This window comes from Lycorma delicatula, chromosome 7 (genome assembly GCF_047948215.1).
Source record: "Lycorma delicatula isolate Av1 chromosome 7, ASM4794821v1, whole genome shotgun sequence".
Taxonomy (NCBI): domain Eukaryota; kingdom Metazoa; phylum Arthropoda; class Insecta; order Hemiptera; family Fulgoridae; genus Lycorma; species Lycorma delicatula.
Genome location: NC_134461.1, coordinates 7,003,672 through 7,018,239, shown reverse-complemented (window position 1 = coordinate 7,018,239; position 14,568 = coordinate 7,003,672). Strand labels below are relative to the sequence as shown.

Here is a 14,568-nt window from a genome sequence, read left to right as displayed (position 1 = left end):
TTTCGTCCGGCCAAAAATGCGGCGCGCACGAAAACACGCTGCATTCGACGTAAACTCTTCATCGAATAGTTCTTTTTGTACCTTTCAGAAGCCGATTATTTTAAGCGAATATAAAACCGAATCGCGTAATCTCGATCGTTATTTTGTTTCCACAGTAGGCGATTACCCGTCACACTTTACGTCAACGTTCGCTGTCGCTCGATGACTATAACGATCGACTTGAAACGAGACGGAAAGTAGACAAGAAATCCGGGTAATTGTATGCGTGCAGGACTGCCGCTTAGAGCGCTTTAAAATCCCCTGCAAAATTCAGTGTCATTCCCTTTTTCTGCCCTCGTAGTAGATCCGGAATCGGAAGCGGTAGCAGTCGGTTACCGAATGGTATTTATCGGGATGGAATCCCTACTTTACAAATGATTCCACGAATTTAAACATAAGATTAAGGCAAAATAAGTTTGCGTATAACATATATTTATTTATATATAGTTAATATTTACGCAGTCAAACCGTTGCAGTCGAACGTAGAAAAATAAAATTTACCTCCAAACGATCGTTTTTCTGTATGAGAATATCATACCCCGAGCCTCTGTGTGGGATACTCAAACGTTTTAAATAGAAAAGGTGGGTAGTATTTAAAGACTGTCGTTAAACAAAAACTTTGATGTAAAAACGTTTTCTCTTTTACCCAGATTTTAATGTTTAATTTAAAATTCTAACTTTACGTCCGTTTAATGTTTGCACAGCCGGCTTGAAGATTGTTGTACAGTAACTCAAATAACCGGTGGTTTGTGAAATACTAAAAAAGATAGTCGGAGCGGCTACTGTAGGTAATTTTGAAATCGGGCGTGAAAAATGTTTAATTTAGTACATTTCTAGCAGCCCGAATTTACGACAAAATGTTTTGGTTTTTCGTCGCGGTCTTGTAACGGGGTTTGATGTGTTGTTTTACACCGAAAATTGGATCGTTTCGAGATAGAATCGTTTAGTAAATTAAATTTTTTACGTATAACTGTTGAAAAATGATTTAAAAATTCACTTATTTTGTTATCACGCTGCACACATATTTATTAACGCGTAATTAATTTCACGTTATAAACCGTCGACGTCGATAAAGGCTACGTAAAAATTCGACGCGTATATTTTATATTAAAACATATACCGGCCCTAATGCATATAATAAAAACATTTTATAGTTAAAACAATTACAATATAAAAAATCTCTTAAAAAACCAGTAACATCTGAAAAATTAAAAATCGTTTTAAAAATATTAATTTAATAATATACATAAATAATAATAATAAAAACATAATATAAAAAATAAGTAAAAGTAAGTAGTTATTTGTAAAAGTAAGAATTTAAAATTACGTTTATAAAAATAAACAATAACATGAAAATCACAATTAATGCGTTACCGTTGTAGTTAAAAATAAAATATTTGTTTGATGTAATAGGTAATAAAACTATTATTTATAATTATATTAATTATTTTTTAAACTGATAATTATATAATTTATTAAACACAAGATTTCTTTTAAATTAATAGCAAAAAGTCAGGTAAAATAAATTTAATATACTTATAATAATATAATTATATATCAGTCTGTATGGAAAAGGCTCTTAGGAGTATAGGATCGGTTTATTATGCGGTAAAAAAGTACGCGACAATACCTCCGAGAAATGGCACTTGAGTGAACGAACGCGTAGGTGGAATTAACGTAGCGGATTTATTTTAACTTATAATATAAAGTATTTATACGGTTACAAAAATTAAGATCGAATTTACATACTTTACTTATTAACTTCTGATTAAAAAAAAAAAAAACAAAATAATATCGATTCATATAATAAGCGGCGAAAATACAAGTCGTGAAAAATTATTTTCAAAATGTAACGGAACCGATTCGGCATTATAAGTATGAGCTTTACTTATACCACGCGCTTTCAGCCTTCGATCATCTCAAAGGTTTTTGTGGCCAGCGTACCAAAAAGAAAAATTAGTTACAAAAGTTTATCTAACGTTATTAAATATTTGAGTAATCGCAAAATAATTAAATACGAAACACTGGCTATCCATCTTATTAGATTCACTTTCTTTTTTATCGAGTTTTTAACACGTAAACCGCAGAAGTAAACGTCATAGAACCGAATTTAGCCTGTACGTTACGATGTAAGAATTTTCTAAGCCGATGGCCAAAAAAAATTATGAAATCTTCCGCGACGCAGAGATAGCATATAATATACCTTTCGGTTTAAGACGGTAAAAATAACAAAAATATGTGTAAATTCGATTAAAATATTGCTTGTAACGGATCGCGCAACGTCAAATCATTACGGGTTAGAAATATTGGACCGACGATGAAAGAATGTTGACTCGAAAGTTAAAAAAATCAAGTTTGTAATAACAACTTCCAAACTTTATTTTACAAGTCGGCCTTCTTAATACAAGAAAAGGAAGAGCAAATAGTTTCATAACGGAGGAAGTATTAATAAGTGGAACCGTAAAGCGGTCTACGAAAGTTTAAACCCGTGTTTCTTAGGGCGTATCAAATGTATCGATAAAAAAGGAAAAAGCCACGAAGTAGACTCTGAGCTATGAATAAATAAAAGGAAGAAAAAGTAAGAGGAAAAGTGAAAGTTTTAGAGTTAAATCCCGAATCGATAAGTGTAAAAACAGTAATGTGTAGTCATCGAAGAAATTAAATAATTATAAGTAAATAAATCTTTAAGCCAAAATTCAGGAAGCTTATGGAACGATAAATTATATATATAAAACAAGAAACGTACGTCAACAATGAGAAAACCGAAAATTTCATGACAACGCAACCGTAGACCGGAGAGAAATAAACGAACTTGAAAACATAGGAAAGAAATTATTAGCACCCAGAAAAGATGAAGATGACTGGAAACTTTAAAAAAGATGAATTTTACCGTAAAACTGTCCGATTCTTACTACGAAACACACCTTCTACGGACGTTTAATGAGAATGGATGAAAACAGACTGTCTAACGAAATCTTTGACCGAAAAAACAACTACAAAACGTTTCAAACAACTCAAAGAAAATATAAAAGATTATATATAGAAAACACGCGGAATTACAGATAGAAACTCGTTCAGATAAAAACTCAAAACACGTTAAAGATATCAGAAGGGAAAAGAACAGAATGGATCCGGCAAAGGCGAAAACGACGACGAAAAATGAAAAAGTATCGGGAACAAAACAAAAGAAATACCGATAAGCGCGACTACTTATCGTTGTCCTACACGGACCGATTCTTTTCTACATTTTGTTTTCCTAATGTGTTCGTAGCAATCTGTTCAATCAGTGAACGATAAGCAACTCCCTCCCACGTTCTGATAAGAGGATTAAGATACGTGCGGCACGTGAATGAGGTGTAGTCTTGTACTGACTCAGACCGATCGTTCCCGAGACGCGTAGTTAATCGAACCCCAAACACCAAAGTACACCGGTATCTACTGTCTAGTCGGTTTGCTTGGCATTTCTCCCGCTACCATCCCGATCGGTCGCCCTAAAGCATAAGACCGAAAGTTTGTGATGTAACCGGCTACTGAACCATGAAACAGCTTAGCGACCGGCGTCCTAAATAGTTCCTGGAGCTTACCTAACAGCGTGAGCGGACTAAGCGCGGTGCCATACACCACCGGCTTACGTGTCTCAACCGCTCACTTCTCATATATTTGCTAAACCGGGTAGGCGCACCCCGTCGACTACTATAAAAATATATATGACAACCGTAAATTAAAATTTACTTCGTCTAGACGGCAATTCGCTACCACTCCTAGGTCGCTGAATACCAGCGAGTACCTTTCCACCATACTAAAGCGCTTGGACCTTAATTGGCCGTTAGTCTGCCGTATATCTCTAGGTTAGCTTCCGACAGAAGTGCGGTAAGAGCCTTTCCCTTAAGTAAACTACCGATGTCGGTTTAACATAGAAACCGCATCGAGGAACTCCCACACGGTCCGACAATGCGGCTCTCGCCGTTTGTGAGCGGCCAATTTTCCCCTTGACCTCTAATTTCCAGGGTGATTCGGTCTCTGCCCCCCCCCCCCCCAAGAGCAGAGCAGTCAAACATCAGGTATTCATTTGACTGGACCTCCCCGCAGACGTACAGCTCATCGGCTGCCAGGCGGAACCGAAACAGATACTGGTTCAAATTAACATGGTTGGTGAGCACCTGGGCGCCCGTTGCCCTTAAAAACCAGCTCGGGGCATACCATCCCCCCCAAATCCCGTATAAACTTATACAAGGACCTTCCCTTAGTCGTGGTGTTCCATTCCAGCTGCCGCGCTTCCATTGGTTCTGCAGCCTCTTCCGCAGGCGGGAGACGGGCGACTGAACGAAATTTAGATCCGGTGCATTGCGATCACCGTTCCGTTGTGGTACTGGCCCGGCCCGAAACCGCATCCCAAGTACCTCGGCCTCTTCGCAATTTCCACACGGCTGACAGAACTTTCACCGATAAATCGATTGGAAGAGTCTATTCCGATACGGCGGTAGCCTCGCAGGAAGTTGTTTTAAAAACACCAGTGCATACGATTAAGGCTCCATCGTCTAGCATTCAAATCCCTACAAAGGACAAATTTAAATTTAAAAAAAAACCGCCTGTTTGTTTCTGACAGGTACGCGATGTTTTCCTAAGAGGCAGTAACATTAACGAGATGCAGTTAATGAATAAAAGAGTTAAAAAAAATTAAAATGAAATAAAGTTATGTTTCCTTTAAATATTAAACTAATTAATTACGAAAACGGAAGCGATAAATTAACGATAAGATGAAATAATTCATTCTATATAATAAAAGAAAATACTATTTCGTGTAACGCTGAAATTAATTAATCGCATTTGTCGAACGAATGCAAAATTAAATAGCAAAAGTAAATGATCGTCGGCCTCTCTTACGTATTCTAAAAGAAACGGTTAAAGAATAGTTAATTAATTAAATACGTATTCAGTATGATTCCCTAGATACGTTATTTATATAATACATACATATAATTACTGTCATTAGATGATATCTAGAACTAAACATTATCGATGACACCTCATAATAGTACCTTAAATTCATTTATCGAAAAGTATAAATGTAAAACTCGAATGGCCGTCACAGTCTTCGGATAAATGTTGACATGACAAAATAATTATTACATAAGTTACATTACATCTTTGAAATTTAATAATACGTTTTATAATACAAAAAAAAACTTCACTGAACAAAAATTAAAAAAAAAAACAATATAAAAAACAATTTTTTTCTTATTTTTTAATGTAATTCGACTTTCTACGTTCGTATGGACCGACAGAAAGTATTGTAAAAGTACGTCTTATCGATTACCTAATCTGATTGTTCTTCATCCGGACTGTTTTGTAGCAATGATATTATGATTATCCGTTATTTTTCTAGTATCTGTTTCTAATAATGAATATTTTTAAGAAAAAGAAAACAGTACGTTCATATTTATAAGAAAAAAAATCTTATTTATAAAATCTTTATAGTAATTTTTTTTAATCGCATAACTCCTGAAAATTATATTAATAATTTCGTACCTTAATTCCATATACTTTCCTTCTGATTTTATATGGATTCTTACTTAGGAAATCCCGCTGCTCGCCGACTTTCTTACAAAAAATGTTAATCGATGCCGATAGTTCCACGTCAGCAAAAGCTTTTTATTTTAACGGGATCAAAAATATTCTACGGAATTAAGATCCTGTTTGCGGTCGCCGATTTTAATCGCTAAATTTTTTATCGTTGAGCCGATTTTCGACTTTTTTCGGTGTACGATTTTGGTCTGTTGAAAAATGATATCGGTTTCCTCCAACGGCATGTCGTTAACTGTACATAATTTCGATTTTAAAATATTAAAATCGACACCTCAAAGATGAAGTGTTTAAGGCCTATTCTTACGCTCCATCGACCGACTGCTTCTACTGTTTTTTTTTTCTCTAAAATCTCATACGTTTCCTAATCCGATGACGCTTCATTTGTTATCAGTAGGGAAGCGATATGATAATTTACTCTTTCGTTCGAAATTAAAAATTATTTTACTTTTTAACAAACGTTTTACTAGGGATCTACGATGACCGTAGTTACCGTATCCTGTCTACCCTCTAAGTGTCGTAATTAACGACATGGAAGACCGTAATTCAGAAATCATCGTACACAGTTTTACAAAGATCGGTTAGTCCGGTACGAAGAGCCGACGCTTTTCTCCTTTGAATCGATTTCCCTAAAAAAACGAAACGATATCTTTACAGCGCAATAACTAGACGCAGACTATTACAGTCGGCGACACCGATGTCTAGTAAAATTGTACTGAGTGTCCAGATACCTTTTAACACGACCGATTAGTTTAAACACGAGTAATTACTAATACGTGATGCGGAAAAACAAAAAAAGGCACGAATTTTCTAACGGTAAAATTGTGTACAGGGATCACGGAACGTCAAGATCTTCAAAAAACCACGTTAGCGTAATTTCCAGTATATACTTAGTACAGCGTGTAGATGTACAGGATAAATATACGGCCGGGAGAGTAAGGAAATGATTTTGTTTTACAAAATTCAGTAAAGCAAAACCTTTTTAAAATGTAAAAACGAAAATAGTTTGGACGATAAAATAAAACCACCTTCTGCAGTTTTTTACATTTGTTATAAAAAGAGTTATTAAACTTCAAATAATCGGCAACGATATAATGCGACTAGAGGTACAAAAAAAAGTTGTTAAAAAATAAATAACATATATTAAACGTAAAACACAATCGATAAAATATTTGAATAATACCGTTCTATTTACGTTTGCAAAGTTGTAGACGTGTTTACAGCTTACTTAATTAAACGCGTGAAATGAACGGTTGTTGAAAAATAATCGGTTAAATATTTCCAGATGAACAAACGGAAATAACAACATTAGCGTTTTTTTATTAACAATAAAAAATTATAAAAACGTTCGACGATTAAAACTAAAATTTATCGAGTCCTACAGTGAAAGTAAGGGATATTTCGATGTAAATTATCATTTATGTAAACTGTAAATTGCAATTTGAAACTGAGTTTTTTCAAGATGTTTGTAATCTTAATTTATAAATATCGTGTACGACCTTAGTTTTGATTTAACATTTGTTTACTTACCGCACACAAATGTGTGTATCTCTGGAAGAAACATTTTAAGTGAAATTTTATAACTTCGACAAGTGAATGTTTATAATATTTCGATTTATTTTTATAACAGCAATGTAATCGTCTTTTTTTAATTTACCAAAACATATTAAAAGCAATTAAAATAAATAAATTCTGAAATATTTAAAAAAAGCGCGACTATTTAAGTGCGGTTTGTTTGCATTTATAAATATATTTAGATTTCATAAAATTTATTATTGTACAAATCTCCATCGATTATTAGACTCGGCGCACTATTTCTTTGCCGATAGTTTGAAACTTAATAACTCCTTTCATTAAATAAAGGGTGTCCCATATAAAACGCAACCCGACCTTATATTGGTAGCTAATGAAATAATAAAAAGGCATATGTAAATGTAAATGTAATTTTTATTATTACCATCCATTACCTTACATTTAGAGTAAATAATGGAAGTGGCCGCCATCTTCTTGAATACAAGCTTCAATTCTTTTTACGGCGTTTCTCGCAACTTTTTTCAAAGTTTGTGGCTGGATATTTAATACAGCTTGTTCAATATTGACTTTCAATCGTTCAAGTGTTCGTGGTTTGTTTCTGTAGGCTTTTTCTTTGAGGTAACCCCGTAGAAAAAAATCCGCCGCAATCAAATCTGGAGATCTTGGTGGCCACAAGCCTCGACCGATAACACGATTACCGAAGAATTCCTCGACGAAATCAGAAGTTGAACCTGCGTAGTGCGATGTCGCACCGTCATGTTGTAGCCGGCAGTGTCTGTCTTCCTCTTCCAAGAGTGCGATGAACTGAAATAAAATATCGTTCTGCGTTAATGGTGTAATCGAAAAAAATAGGACCGATTATTTTCTTCCACGATATCGCGCACCACACGCCCAAATTCTGCGGGTGTAATTGTTTTTCGTGATAAACGTGGGGATTTTCAGCGCTCCAAATTCTACTGTTTTGGCTGTTTACTTAGCCGTCTGAATGAAACCGTGCTTCATCTGTGTAAAATAACGAATCCATAACATTAATTCCCTCACGAAGAAATCGACGGAACCGTTGACAATATCGTAGCCGTTTTTCTTTGTCGGGCTCAAGAAGTCGATGAACCGTTTGAATGCGATAAGGTCGTAATTGTAATCGTTTGGTCGCCCGATGAACGGTCGATTTAGACAAATTAATTTCAGCAGACAAACGTCTGATCGATTTGTTTGGCGAGGCGAGTAATCGGTCTTTGATTTCAGCGACTGTATCTGTATTCAACACTGACGCAGATCTTTTGTGTTCCTTGTTATTAACAGAACCGGCCTCTCTAAATTTTGCGACTAACCTTAATACTGATGTTTTGTTAGGAGCTGGTTTATCCGGGTACTTATGGCGAAACAAATCTTGCACTGCAACTTTTGGTGATTTTGGAGATTTTTGGGGACCATTTTTGCACAAATCTTTCTCGTACCAAGATCTTCAGTTAATATTAGACGAACCGTTTCTCGATCGATGTTGAGTTCTTCTGCGATCATTTTCACGGATAATCTTTGATCAGATCGTACAATTTCACGCACCCTGTCAAGTCGACATCTGTCCGTGAGGTTGACGTCGTCCACTGCGGTCTTCATCTTCAACATTCGTTCTGCCTTCACTAAAAATTTTATGATACCGAAAAACTTGAGCTCTTGACATAACCTCCTCTCCGAAAGCCTTCTCAAGCTTACCGTAAGTTGTCGTAGCGTTTTCACCCGAATTAACGCAAAAAGAAATGGCATACCGTTGCGCAATAATTTGCGGTTTCATTTCTGTGACGAGAGACACAAACACGCGTTCGCTTATTACAGCACAACTCACGACTGAGAGCAGTTGCATCAATGTGCCGCTTGGACTAGAAGTAGCTTATAAACCAAGGTCAAAGATTGTGTGCCTACGCAAGCTGCAGGGTTGCCACATCTTGCAAAGAAAAATCAGTCTCATTACTTTATTGTCGCACCTCGTATATACCTTCCTTTTTTTCCAACAATTTCTATCTTAACGGATGCAAAGAGGAATGTACTCAAGTTTTTGTAAAATGAAATGCCAGTAGTTTTTTACTTTCCTTCTCGAGAAAAAAAAAACTTGATAATTTCAGTAATTATTATTTTCAATTCGTGTAACAAAAACTATTATAATTTTATGGTTTTTTCCTTTGTCAGGTATAGAAATAATATTATCCCACGGAGATCGCATTTAAGCTAATTTATACGTTTTTAATAGTTTAAAAAAATCATTCCGATCGGTTAATAATTTTTAAAGTTAAAATAAAAATATCGGAAACGTTCAGCGACTTTATCGTAATTTATTTTTACTCTACCTGTATTTTTATGTCTGCAGAATTCGCATAAAAATAAATTAAATTATCGAATAATTATGTAAATTAATAAATAAATTTTTTACGTCTTTGAAAATACGTTTGGCTATAAAATTAACGACGAAGAATGAGAAATACACGACTTTCATACTTTGTTCGCGTTATCCATCACGTCACTATAATATAACTCATTTTCACAACAATTCGAAGTAGCAACCATTTATATTCTTTTATATATATATATATATATATATATACTTATACTTATGTTCCTCAAACCGATGTTTTTTTCTGTCAGTAATGTCTCTCTTGCTTCTTTAAATGTTTTATGTCAGACTTTTCAAAGATTCCGGTCGGTTGGCATTTTTTAAATGACATCCTTTAAATGACATCCGACTTTAAAGAAAAAAAAAGAAAAACTGAGATCCTTACCGTTAAATTATTAATTTCTTTTTACATTAATGTCCGCATTTTCAAGTTACAGTTTATATTTCAAATATTATTTGTTGTAGTTAATGTTAAAAAAAATAAATTCATTCGTATCAGAAGAATTTCAGTAATGAAATATATCCGTTAATAAAAACTTAAATGGATCTTTCGTATCTTGTTAAATTTTACATTTAGAACATTGATGTTATTTATTTGGAGTTTTGAATCGTGTAAGCGACAAATTAATAAACACGAAAATCGGTTTACATATTCGCAGCAAAACCAACAATTTTCTTTTTTAGATGCGAAGTTTGTTTATAAATTTTCTTTTAATGACAGTTATAAAAAGAACGCCTAATTCCGTTTATATAGAATGTTAACAAAGTATAGGAAACGTTAAATAAATTTTCAAACGTAAAACGTAGAAAAATTTTCTACCTTTCGTAAGCAAAAAAAATTTTCTACGTAAGTAAATTTTCTTACCTCAAATGGTTTATTCCGGTACGAGACCGTCACAGCCAGTGCGCCGGGAGAACCTCCGTGAAGGGTAATTCAAAAACTTATAACGGAAAGGATAGAGCTGTTACAAGTAATTTTAAAGGACACTGAAAAACAAAAATTTTGATGTAAATAACTTTCGACTGGGATAACCGTAAATGGTGGTCATTTAGTATTATTCGCAGCTAGTTTTAAAAAGCGGCCTGATTGTACAGGATGATTCAAAGAAACGGGAAATTTAAAAAATTAAATAACGTTAATGAAACATTTTTTTTAGACTATGAATTTTATTTCATGTAATTGTACAAATGTTGCCATTTTAGGATACATACATTTTAGTTTATTTTTTAAAGATGACATCTTCCAGGTGACCTCCTCTTCTACGTAAACGCTCACGAAGTCTCTTCGTTAAATTGTTCGTGGTTTGACGTAACATCTCGACTGGAATTTCCGCAATTGCTTCTCGGATCTTTGCCTTCAGTTCTTCCGTTGTAGCAGGTCTACTGTGGAACACTTTGCTTTTAAGGTGACCCCGCAAAAAGTAATCCGCAAGCTGAGTTATCAGGCGATCTGGGAGGCCATCTAATGTCACCGTTTGGTGAAATGACACGCTGTCCAAACAATCGGCGTACAGCTGCCGTCGATTTTCGTGCAGTATGTGATGTTGCTCCGTCTTGTTGAAACCAGGCTGTGTTAAGAATCGGTGGAAATCTCTTTTGTTGTTCCACAAAAAAAGTTTCAAGCACGGCTACGTAACCAGCCGACGTCACTGTAAACGCAAGACCGTTGTCATTCTCAAAAAGTAAGGGCCTATAACACCGTACGATGACATAGCACACCACACGGTCACTTTCTGGCTGTGCAACGGAAGCTTGTGTAGCTGCGTAGGATTTTTTTGTGCCCGGTATCTGAAATTTTGCTCGTTAACAAATCCACCGAGGTGGAAATGCGCTTCGTCTGACATCCACAGTTCGTGAACAAACTCTTCGTTATCGTTTATCTTCTGAAGCGTTACATTACAGAATTGTGCTCGCACAACCGCATCGTTCGGTTTCAGTTCCTGGACGATCTGCAACTTGTACGGATGGAATTGCAAGTCCTTCGCTAACATTCTTCGAACGCTTGAACTATGCGATCGTAAAGATGCTGAGAGACGACGGATTGACCGATGTGGACTTTCGTGTGACAGCATCTTGTAAAGCTTGAACGTTCTGTGGTGTACGGATGGTTCGCTCACGGCCTGGAGGTTTCTTTTTCATCCCGAACCGGTTTCCTCAAAATTAGATATCCGTGTTTTAATTGCACGTGCTGATGGAACACGGTCATGCCGTCCCGGATTAAAATGACGGCGAAACTCTCTACGCGCTTCCTCCACACTGTCATTGTTTTTGTAAAACGCTTTGATAGCAAATGCACGTTGCGCACCGCTCCAAGGATCCATGACAACTAAATGGCAGGTTAGGTTAGAGAGGCTGGCGCCACTTATCAAGTGGTACCAATCGCCCGCGGCTACTAACACGACTTTAAAAATTTCCCGTTTCTTTGAATCACCCTGTCCTAAGTAGTGGACGCGTAACGAAAAATATCGTTTCAAACTACTAGTAATACTCGCTGAATTATATTTTTTATTCGTTTCGCTGTCGAGCAATTATTTAGCTGATACTGTACATCGGTTTTGAACTAGGGCTGAAAAATATTAAATAGCCGCCATTTTTGTTGGGGTTGTAGCTCAAAGGTTTATATGTAAAAAGCTTTTTTTTATTCCTCTTTAAAAAGGTTTGTCGTAATTCTACCCTTTCCGTTTAAAATTTTTGAATGGCCTTCTTGTGGGAGTCACCCGGGCAAACGGGATCGGGTGGTCCGATATCAAAAACTTTTTAATTTTAAGGTAGGAAAATTTTGATAAATTTTCAATTTTCGACGTTTAACTTTTACAGAGTCGCTTAAGGGTTTCCGTATTTACAGAGCGATTCACGAAATACGTAACAAACTTTCAGGACGTGTTCTACTAGTGAAAATAAAGAAGAAAGTTCATATAGAAGTAGGTTCGGAAACGCTTCGTTAGCGAGTGTCTGCTGGCTAAAAATTTCGCCTTTATTTCTGTGCCTCAGGAAAAATTAAGTCGGACTGTAATTTTTAGACTCAAATTAAGGGTTAAATTTAGCGATCTTATATGAAATCTAATCTGAAAAATAAGAAAAAAAGTAGCTCCAAAATTGTACTTTTAGCAGTTATCGAGAAATCTGGTGTACTGATATCCAGGTTGCGTACGATGTGCTGAATTACGTTTTCTTCTTCCCTGACAGGTTGTTGTTCTTGTTGTTCAATGCACAAAGAAGACTGCAATGATCCATTAATAAACGTAAGCTCCGAAATACAGGCGGAAAGGTTCTAAGAAATCCGCCTATTCCGAAATATTTTGTGATATTTTAGCTGTGCAGCTCGTGCGTTTCCGTAAACAAGAATGAAGTTCGTATTCTTCATCGGAACATTTATAAAGCATTGTTATATAATGGCACACACGTACTATTCCATACACCTATTTAAATTTATTGCCGTTCAAATGCGATACAAAAAATCTGATGTGGACATCGTATGACTTCCTTGTACGCCTATTAAATTACATATACACATTTTTTTAAGAATGAAATGTATATAAAATTTTATTTCATTAATGATTTCTTATATTTTTTCATTTTCTTTTTTATTTGTTATTATTGAATTACTTATTACAAAAGTTTTTTTACAATCAGAGGTTAATCAATAAATTTTAATTTAAAAAAAAATGTTAAAAAAAAGGAGCTGAATTCTGATTCGAACCGATATGTCTTCCCCTTGTAAGGCTACAAATTTCATTGATTAAAATTTTATTTGGCTATAACTCTGGAACAAATGAAAATAAGTACCACTTATGATATATCGTTGAAAAAGCTCTCGATGAGGACTTACTGCGGTTAAGAAAAAGTCCAAAATCCAAAGAATTTAGATTTTGGGCTTTTTTGGACAGTTTTGGTTCAGTCGATTCCAATCAAAAGGGGAGGTGTACAATTAGATGTTACAACAGTCCTAAACCCAACATTTCAACATCCTACGGCTAATCGTTTATACGTACGTATAGACGTCACGCCGAAACTAGTCAAAATGGATTCAGGGATGGTCAAAGTGGATATTTCCGTTGAAATCTGAAAACCGAAATTTTTCGAGATCGCAATAGTTCCTTTACTTCGTACAAGGAAGTAAAACCTTAATCATTGGAATCGGCTGTTAGTATAACCAACGCGTAAAATAAATTATTTCAAACAAATCTAAATAAAATTAATTTTTAATTATCTTCAACATCCAGTAAACTGTTTTATCGATGCCTTGTTTGATTTTTTATATTTTTAAAAATCTTTTATCGTTTAGTTTTGTAGAATATTTAATCCTTTTTGTAATATGGAAAATTATGTTTCTTGTTTTTTTACAATTTTACACGATTGTTTTTTTGCAATTTTTGTTTGTTTGTTTTTTACGAATTTTTTTTCTTTTTTGGACTGTAGAAAATTTTGTTTCGTTTCATATCTAGTTAATAAAAATCTGCCACATTTTGAAACGTTTTGTTTATAAAATTCAAAATTCTCACGTTTGTATTTAATTTCTGCGGACTTTATTCATTAAATTTTAATCGGTATCAAATTCTTTACAAGATTTTTTAAAATACTTTAACGTGTTTATATTTATTTAAAAAAGGTATTTTTCGTGAAACATGAAATAGTATGTTTTTCGATCCCAATCTTCTGCCTTTTACTCCAGATTTCTCAGAAACTAATAAAAATACAGTCCTCGAATCGATTTTTCCCAAATTAAGAATTACTGTTTGGCTTAATTTTACCGAAGGCGTAGAAATCAGAATGAAATTTTTAGCCAGTCGACACTCGTTAACGAAGCGTTTCCGAACATTTATTCGTGAAAGTTTTCACATTCTTCGTAAATCTGTATGTATGTATATATATATATATATATATATATATATATATATATATATATATATACTCTGCAATGAATTAAAACCTTCATAAGCACGATAAAAAATAAAACATAGCGAACTCTTATCTAACTCACTTTTTTATTTTCATCAACCTGTCAGTACAATACACGGTTTATTTTT

At 34.7% G+C, this 14,568-nt stretch overlaps 1 protein-coding gene across 1 annotated transcript in view; it reads right to left on the bottom strand.

Moving 5' to 3' along the window:
* The window catches only part of bnl (fibroblast growth factor branchless), a 287,180-nt gene that overhangs the window by 11,003 nt on the left and 261,609 nt on the right, over positions 1-14,568 (bottom strand). The window lies entirely within an intron of this gene.